Source organism: Empidonax traillii, unplaced genomic scaffold (assembly GCF_003031625.1).
Source record: "Empidonax traillii isolate 1590-97213 ecotype Southwest subspecies unplaced genomic scaffold, ASM303162v1 scaffold106:size2091409, whole genome shotgun sequence".
Classification (NCBI taxonomy): domain Eukaryota; kingdom Metazoa; phylum Chordata; class Aves; order Passeriformes; family Tyrannidae; genus Empidonax; species Empidonax traillii.
Window position 1 is genome coordinate 620,955 of NW_020955299.1, and position 9,695 is coordinate 630,649.

The 9,695-nt window shown below is 44.2% G+C and overlaps 1 protein-coding gene across 6 annotated transcripts in view; it reads right to left on the bottom strand.

Annotated features, from left to right (window-relative positions):
* The window catches only part of RERE (arginine-glutamic acid dipeptide repeats), a 155,886-nt gene that overhangs the window by 135,992 nt on the left and 10,199 nt on the right, over window positions 1-9,695 (bottom strand). The window contains exon 1 of one of the 6 annotated variants that reach the window (XM_027882465.1): window positions 254-272. The exons of the other annotated variants lie outside the window; for them this stretch is intronic. The gene's annotated coding sequence lies outside the window, so the exon portion shown is untranslated. Of the gene's footprint in view, window positions 1-253; window positions 273-9,695 lie in introns of those variants that run through there. 6 annotated transcript variants of the gene reach the window in all.

The window sequence follows — 9,695 nt, forward strand, 5'->3', positions numbered from 1 at the left end:
GAAAGCAAAAGGAAGAAAAGGAAAGCAAAAGGAAGAAAAGGAAAGCAAAAGGAAGAAAAGGAAAGCAAAAGGAAGAAAAGGAAAGCAAAAGGAAGAAAAGGAAAGCAAAAGGAAGAAAAGGAAAGCAAAAGGAAGAAAAGGAAAGCAAAAGGAAGAAAAGGAAAGCAAAAGGAAGAAAAGATAGAGCAAGAACTTTCTATGAGCACTCTTGGACAGTATCTGCTTGGAGTGAGATTATGCTAAAGGTACTCACCCCAACTTCCAGACTCCACATCCTGCTGGGTTTACCTGCAGTATTTTCCACCCAACTACCACACACAGAGCCCAAACACAGAGCTCTCCCTGCCAGGAGTACAAACTACCCACCAACTTCTTCCCTGGGCCATTAATGCATTGTTCAGCACAAACATTCATTTTCCTGCCGTGTTCTGGGGCCCCTCCTGGGTCTGATGGAACAATCCTGCTGGTGCAGTGGGTGTTGAAGGGATCCTGCTGCCTGAATGCTCAGAGGACAAGTGTGTGACCCCTTCTGGAAGCAAGTTTGCTGAAAGTCTTAAAAAGCTCTTGGGAGTCTCTGCAGTGATTTATGTACCTCTTATCAGTTGTCTCCCTTATCTCCTCCACTGCGAGTTTATAGCACAAACACAGGCTGGGACACCGTGGGCAGGAATGGTCACCGAGTTACATATTTACAGCCCTTGTAACCCTCGAAGAACACGCAATTCCAAGCGTGTTTGTTGGCTCAGAACTGCTCTGTGCCAATCACCCCCCCCCCCCCCCCCCCCCCCCCCCCCCACCGTGGCTCCAGGGTGGGGACAAAGCACCCAACAGGCACTGACTGCACCAGCATCCTTCAGCTCCGAGGTCACCCTTGGATCCAGGCACACAATTCGAGGAGTTTCCCGTGACAAGGCACTGACCTTTTTCCTCCCCCCCCTGCTATTTACCCAACTTGACCTGAGCAAAGCAAACAGGGGATGTCACATTTCTGAGCCCCGTCTCGCACCGGCCACGCTCGCAGCTGCCAGGTTTTAAATCACAGTTTATGGTGCTGCTCTCCCACTGCACATTCCACCCTCACGCTGATACACTCTGGCTTGGGATGTTTATGGCATCATCCTGAAATCCGGGGTGAGGGGCTGTTTGACAGACGAGCTGTGCAGGGTGACAGCTCAGATAAGATCCTCAAATCCCTCTCTTCGACACAGTGTTGATGCCACAGAACTTACAGGAACTGAGGGGAGGGGGGAAGCAGCAAAGCCGCATTTCACCAGGCAAAAAATATTTCTGCATTTACCACCAGGATATTTTGCATGTCTTCAGAGTCACATTTTCAGGAGGAAAGTGCCAGGTTTATCGGGCAATCAATCATGAGGATTTTTAAGGCTTGGAGTGGGAAGGATCTAAGACAGCAAAGTAACATTTCCCTTTGTGTTATCCTAAATTGACACACAGCACAAGTAGAACAACTTTCTACCTGCAAGAGCTCCTAAATTCAGGAAGGCCTAAGAACAACACTTACCAAGACAGTCAGCGCTGACCACAGAGGAGACTGAAACACCAGGAACGATATCTGCAGTGAGCACATCAGCTCCTGCCTCCTCCAGAAACAGATGGGCAATTTATGGACCACATTCACAGCAGTGACCTGAGAGTTCTCTCTGAGAACAACCTGCTTTCGGGCAGTTTTACACACAGGCTTCCATAAAAATAATGTCATTCCAAACGAGCCACAGTTTCTCCCCACACTAGTTTCAGAGCAGCAACGTAAGATCAATACAGTCTTAGGAAGTTTCTGTGCTCCCAAATTTAGCAGATAAAGGAGCTACACTCTCTGTTTTCTCAGTGCTTGGGGAGGGATGCAGCAAACAGCAGGGCCAGTGGGGCACAGAGCAACCAAAATCCAGAGCTGTGACCGGAGCACAACAAGTCACAGCCCAGCCCAATCCACCCTGTTAAAGTGGGAGTTCCCACTCCTGTGGAATTTTATGGTTTATCAGAACCCCTCTTGTCATTCAAAAAGGTGCTTTAATGGCCTCTATAGCCATAACACACAGAACAACAATCCCCAGGCAGTAAATACCAAGCCATGTGCTTACTGCTCCATCTCCCAAGCCATCCAGGCTAATGTAAATGATTACCATGATACAGATCTGAGTCATGCAAAGAAGTCATCCCACAGCACCACTGAAAAGCAGAGCTTTTAAAAAATGACCCCATAATGCAAGAGAACTCCCTCCTGTTAAAGGCTGTTAGGGGAGAACAGGCCCACGGGACCTGCAGGAGCTGCTTCTGTAACAAGAACATTATCTGGGGAACTCCAAGTCATTTGGAGCCAAGGAAACATCTGCATTATGGGGTTGCTTAACAACATTTAAAACAGGAAAAAAAAAAAAAAACACAACCTTGTTGTTATGTACAGCAGGTTATTTTGAACAGATTCTCTATCAGAGAATCACAGAATATCCTGAGTTGGAAGGGACCCAAAAGGATCATTCAAGTCCAACTCCTGGCCCTGCACAGGACACCCCAACAATCCCACCTCGTGCCATCTTTTATCAGGCACAACTGCTCTGCTTTCCTTCCAGCCACCACACCAACACAGCTGGGTTTGCAGGAGAACTGTTCAGCCAACAAAGTGCAGATAAAGAGACAAAAAGTGAGATTAGGGTGGAGAAGCTAAACCAGAGGCAGTGGAACCATTCCACCATACCCCAACAAATAAATCACACTTTCCCCTGAAAAATCATCAAGTATTGTAAAACAACAAACAAACAAACAAACAAACTACTCATTTGCTGACAGAGGTTTCAGAAAAAACAGATTTTGAGAAGTAAAAAGGGTTGAAAGCATGCATATGGATCTCCTGACAGGCAAGTCTGTGGCAAATAAAAAGAGAAATCTGTGGTATGTTTACTAAAATAGGTAAAATATAAACACTGCCAAGTGCTGTAAATTCAGATCTGGGGAAAGCCAACAAAGAAATCAAAGCGTCAAGAGAAACTGCTGGTAGACAATAACAACCAATGGTAAATGAAACAGAATTACGTTCCTTTTGCAACAGCTCTGGTTTTACAGGATGTTTATCAATGTTACCAATAGATCACATTCCTATACCTGCCTTTAAGTCCTTTATTTTAAGACAGAAATGAGTTTTGTATAATACTGAAAACATTCATTTGTGTGTGTTTATTAGAACGTCCCCATTGCTGCCTCGCAGGCAACTCCAAGTGTAACTACACCCAAAACTCTCCCCACGACTCATTTCAGTTTCTAAATTCCCAATTTTATTTTGGCGCCTCCATCTCTGCAATATGTCTACAAATATCTCCCAAACTGTCACTGCCTGGGTGTATTTAGCTGTGCTTTTCTCCACTGGAAATTCCATTTCTCCACGGCTGAACACTCAGCTGTCCCCCCCCACAAACCTTTCATCTTCCAGAAAGCTTCCAACTCGAGTTATTTAAACCACCCAAACCCAAACCAGATCGGGTTATTTTTGGGAGCAAGCAAAGGCAAAACCTCTGGTCTTCAGCCACATTAAGTGTTTTATTTAACTCCAGACAACTGCCTGTGGGTCTGAGCTGCTCAAAATGGAAGAGTAAGTGCAGGGTGGGCTCCCGGGATGAGCTGCCTGGCCAGACATTCCCACTGAAACAGGGCTATAATTAAAGCAGCTTCTCTCTAAAGAAAGCAGCATCCTGAGATTTAGAGACTATCCACAAGACTAACTAAAGCTGCACCACTTCAGTGCTCCATAAAATTCCACAAGAGTGCAAACAAAGAAACTCTCCTCTTTCAGTCAAATGTTATCAGAATTAACAGGACAGATTTCTTTTTTCTCGTCCACTGTTTTAAAACACTTTCTGTACAAGCATCAAGACAGATGATATTTCTGCCTGGAGAAACTGCCTTTAATTTCAGGCCTGGGTCTCATTTTCTCTGAGGAGCAGCTTATTTCAGTTAATGACAGAGCAGACGTCAGAATTTCCTTCCCTCCAAAGCCTCCCTTCCCAGTCCAGCAGGGCTGTTGTAATCAGGAGATTAACTGTGCTTATTCATGTGTGAAATGCAGGCTTGATCCCTGTCTCATATTATAGACTGTCTGCAGCAAATGGTCAGCATATTCCTCATCATTTCATAATACTTAACAACTGAGATGGATTCAATTACATCTCACTTCCTTTATTGCACTTAGAGAAAACAGCAATAAATATTTAGCATTTAAAGCAGTAAAACCCCACCAGTGCAAGTGTGACCTTTGATCTTGACATTGCTACACGAGGCAGCAGGAATAGTACTTGAAAAGCAAACAAAAATGCCCCGTGCAAGAAAAGAATGAAAGCACAGAGTTGTGAGACAGAGGGGCGCTGCTTCAAAAATGAGTTTGCAGCAAAGCTCCAACAGCTCATTATCCCTCTGTGCTCTTGCTAAAGATTCCCAAACACGTGTTAAAAGGTATTTGCAAAGAGGGGGGGGTCTGTGTTTCAAGGGATCATACGATCTCCTGCGTGACCTCAAGCGACAGGAACCAAAGCTGGCAGTGCTGGCAGTTGGCTTCTGACATCTTTTCATCCCAAAAACACAGCCAGGTGTCCTTTATACCTCCCTGAGGTGAGCTTCCCACAGGAACCTCCACACTTCCCTGGCTGGTTTTGGTACTGCACACTTGCCCAGTGACTCCTCACTGCACCGACTTCCACTTTTTTTCCCTCCCCTTAGGTCTGGTTCAGTTCTCTGAAAGTCAGAGAAGTTTCTCTTAAAAAAAAGAAAAAAAAAAGACAACAAACCAGTAGATACTTTCAGAGCGAAACATTCACCTCCTCTGTAGGTTGTTCCTGCTCCTGGGCAACACCCAGTTGAGTTGCTTGAGTAGATTTGAAGCACTTGGTTTCTAAACAAGGACCAGCTCGCAGGTCTCACACGCTGTTTCAACCCTATTATATCATGTTTTAAACAGCTCTCAGCTCCAGGAATGACCCCACAGCCCTCAGCTGCCCAGTGCTAATGAACCCCAGTGAAAGGGCTTCACACCATCTTTCCTGAGAGGAGGAAAATGTTAAGAAACGCTCCGAGTGATTAATCTGAGTCTCATCCACACCGGGAGGAAACATTTGAACGCCGCATGAAATAACTTTGTGGCTCTGGTCATGCCTCAGATATGAACAGAACTCCTACTTCAACGTGCCACCAGCCAAACCAGGAGGTGGCACAGGGACTGTGGCAACACTTTGATGGCCTTGGGCCTCGTTCTCCTTGAAGCCAAGGATGCTCATCCTTTGTGTGCCGACTGACACGTTCCCACAAAAATAAGAGGCCTGAAACACTCAAAGACAAAAAAAAAAACCTCCTTAGCTTTTATAATTACATGCTAATACCCCACGACATGCAAATTAAGATCACACAGGCCACGTATCCTGCTGAAATACCTTCAAAATGGAGGTTATTTCCCCTAAAAGAAGCACTGTGAGGTTCCCAACTCTATTTTCAAGGTGAAGCTTTGAGGTTAGACATCAATAACAGCTCTGAAACAACATTAAATGTTTAATAAAGCTGCTTGGAGTCTGGACTGGACAAGACATGAGACTAAACAGAGCACCAGAAGCTGTTCACAGCAGTGTTTCATCCATCTGTGACCAAGGGAAGTCTTTTAAGACCTTCTTTATCCCCCCAGTAACACGAACCAGCGTTACCACATCTCCCTTGTCCCTCCCAATAAAAACCCCAGACGGCAAAACAAGTGACAGGATTTATTATTGTTATGATGCACTGAAGTTTCCCAGCTCTGAAGACACCTGTGGGTGAAGCTCCCACCGTTTAAAAAGCACATGAATATGCAACAATTAAAGGAGTGCAGAAGGATGCCCTGTCACCCAGTGTTTTCCTGAAACACAGGCCTAATCAGCAGCTGACTTAAGAGCTACTTTCAAAATACTACAGGAGAAAATTCACTAGGTGCCAGTTACCCAAGCAACTGGGACCTCATTAAATCCAGCCAGCACTTGAGGGATTAGCCCTGTTTTCTCCTCGGGTCCTGCAGCCTCTCCCAGGAGATAACACACACACAGCCAGGGTGAGATTTATTACTTGCTGACTGCTTCTTAACATCTGCTGATCTGGCCTTGGAATCAGAAGGAACTTTGGTTTAAGTGACATTACAAAATAATTATGTACTATTTTTTATTCAAATTGTATTGATAGGACCAAGAAAAATGAAAACAAAACAAACAACCTCCTGTGAAGGGTTTTCTCAAGTTTTCAGCCCAACAGCCAAGCGAAAAACTTGTCATGATTTTTCAGGAGTGCTCTGCATGTTATTCTTTTGTCAACTGCTTCCCAGGCAGGGAGAACTGCACTCACACTGCTCTGCAGTTTAAAAAAATCCTCCCACAAACTAAAAGCCTTCTTGGAGAGGGGAAGGGAAGAAAGAAAAAAAAAAAAGGGCACCAAACCAAAAGCCTCAAAAAAACGACACATCAAAGCAAAGCAAAAACCCCAAACAAAGCAAAAACCACGGCAAGAGTTCTAAGGAAAAGATCCCGATATAAACCTAGACACACACACAAAAAAAAATCCCAAACACAACTACTATCTTGCTCACATATTGTGCTTCAAAACCAAAACAGTCATCACACGCATAGTTTAGGCTGGAAGAGGCAGGAAAAGTTTCAACTGTCTCCTGAAGATAATCCCAGGGAAGGTTTTATTACTCACCATCTCTTATCTGTAGGACTAAAGCACTTGTTCATCTGCCCGAGAAGAACAGTTAATACACTTTAAGACTTCCACAGAGGACCCACATCAGCATCACAGTGTGGGAGCCACAGGGTCGAAAACAACCTCACAACTTGATTACCCTGACATACAACACTCATAACTCATCCCCAAAAATTCTCTCTGCTCCAAACAAACCGCAAAAAGATGTGCACTGAGCAAAGGTTTCCCTGAAATCCTAAACCACGGGGAACTCCCACAGGAACGGAACAGAAGGAGCTCGATCTGTTTACCTTTGGCGTCCCAGAGCCCACAGTGCATCCTCGGAGGGAAAGCACCCAGCCAAAGGCATGGATTCAATAAAGCTCTGGGCCAAAACACAACTTTAGACAGCAGCATCTGTTAGAAAAGTCAAACTCTCCAGTTCAGTGTGTGCATGTTCAGCTTCATTCCCATTTCGGGGACTGACTCCACGCTTTAAAAAATCCCCAAGGATTGCTTTTACCAGCCCCACGGAGCTTGCACACCTTTCCAGGGCAGATTTTGGACTGTTGGTCCCTCAGATACAGACCCTAACTCTCATGTTCCAGCAAACAGTGACCTGGTTTGGGAGGTCACCATGGCACTTTTCCACTCTCATTATCACCCCACTGGAAAACAGCACCCTTGGTGGTACCTGGGACCAGGACACGGTGCTGAATTCCAGTAAAACTGTCATTTCTAGATGGATTAGACATCCCAGCTGTACTTACCATTCACATTAGCAACGTTTTAGTCACAAACTGCGTCGCTCAAACCACAGATCTCATTTGTGCACAAAGGCAAGTTAGACTAAAACTTGTTTTTTCACCTTAAAAATTCATGGGAGCATTTGATCAGGTGCTACTCGAGTTAAAAACAGAGCTTGAGGACTGAGTTGGTTTTTTTTTTTTCCAAGCAACACCTTTTCTCGTGTCAGGGCAAGAGATGAAGTTTGCAAGAGCCTTGCTCAGCTGCAACTGCTCCATCCATTCAGGAAAGAATTCTGGCAATTTAAACCAGACCAGACTCCCAATTTAAACCAGACCAGACTCCCAATTTAAACCAGACCAGACTCCCAACTCCCTCTGCACCAGGGGGATGTGCTTGTTTAAAGAGAACAGACCCAAGGTGAAACACCAGCTATCAGGAGCCGAAAAACCTCACAGGAAACCCCCGCAAACAGATGGCGTAATTTGGGGAGGGTTTAATGCCACGCTTCCCATTTACAGCTGCAAGTGGCAAATATCAAACATGCTCTGAATATGTAAATCATCAGATCTCCACACAAAGGAGGACAATGCAATTCCTGGGAAAGACAGGCAGCCATAATGCTGGAACAGAATGCACCCCATTTTCATACACTACTCATAATTACGTTATTACACTGCGAAAGGGCAATTAGCTTCCAGATGATCTAATAACCTTGGGCTGCTCTTAACTCTTTAATACCAGCCTTAACCACAAGCCCTACTAGGCTACAACTTTAAGCCAATTCCAGCAGTCTAACATTGAACTCACAGGGTAGATGTGCTCTGCCTCACACTCTCACACAAGACACCAAAGAGCATTCAATTATTAAGCAGGAACTGCTATATATATATATATATATATATTAAAAAAAAAAAATCCATTCCCAGCTCTGATCTCAAAGGAATAGCTTTATTACTAGGAAATGGAAATCTGATTTTTGGCTTCTTTGTTAGATTTCAATAGGAAATGGAGCAAACACAGCGTGTTTTGACTGCTTGGAAGGGTAAATTCCACAGGGATCTGTTACTGTGTCAAACTAAAAAAAAAAAAAAAAAAGACAAGTCCCCAACCTGAATTGTATTGACTCATATTATGGCTCAGTCATTTCCACACTGGCTTGTAATTTAACTGCTCACTGGGGCAGCTTCTGCTCCCCAGTCACTGAGCAGACCTGAGGAACTTCATCACGTGCAAAAATACAACTTACTGAGTTCCCAACCTGTGCTTGGGTTAAAACACCCACTGAGGGCACCAACAGAAAGGTGTGAACTTCCCACACTCAGAGGAAGTGGCACATTGGTCCTGGGTTAGGTAAATATGTTGACTTTGCAGACTGATTACATCGACACGCTGAAACCTCCCCAGTGAAGAACCTGAAACTAATTCAGTTTTAAACTTGAGAACCTTTTACTGCCGTTATTTTGCTGATGGACACGCACAGAGACAAAATTGGGACAGAACTATGCATTAAAAGATCAAATGTAATGGCAAAACTCTGCATTTTCTCCAGTTCCCAAAAGTGACCAAAATCAAAACCTTTTAGGAACCAACCCTCGTGTATCCCACATTTGTTATTTCCCATTGTATTGTCATCCTGCGAAAAGTGATACCCATCCAAACTCGCCATCTACACATCCCCATCACCTATTCCAGTAGTGAAACATTTACCCAATCACCCAGACCTTTCCTTGGCAAAACCTCTCACAAATGTTTCCTGAAGAAGGCCAGCTTGCTTTAATCATTTACATTTTTCAACACTATTTGTTCTCACTTTGCATCCAAAGGTCAGAACTCAAACCACTACCCCAGGCAAACTTTGGAATAAATACAATTTTTGTCCACTCTCCTGGAAAGAGTCTCACTTCTGCTAAGGAAGCTGGAGTGTAAAAAGCAGATTTCCCTCTGATTCACTAAGGAACACTTTTCACAGTCAGCTTACAGCAAGTTTTTCATGGCTCCTCTCCTTTAGTACTCGTGTTACATCACTTTAGGCTTTGCCAACCTTTACTAATAGGGAAATTCATTCTGTGTGTATATTCTGAATTACACCACCACGAGGATCAGCCAAACAAGGAGCAAGAATTCCAGCTTCCCTTCTTCCCTAAACACCCTTTCTGAAATCATCTTGTTTTATCCATATTAGAGAAGATTGGCACCTTAATCTGCATGTTATTAGCTGGGAAATTACTCACCAGAAAAAAAAAAAAAAA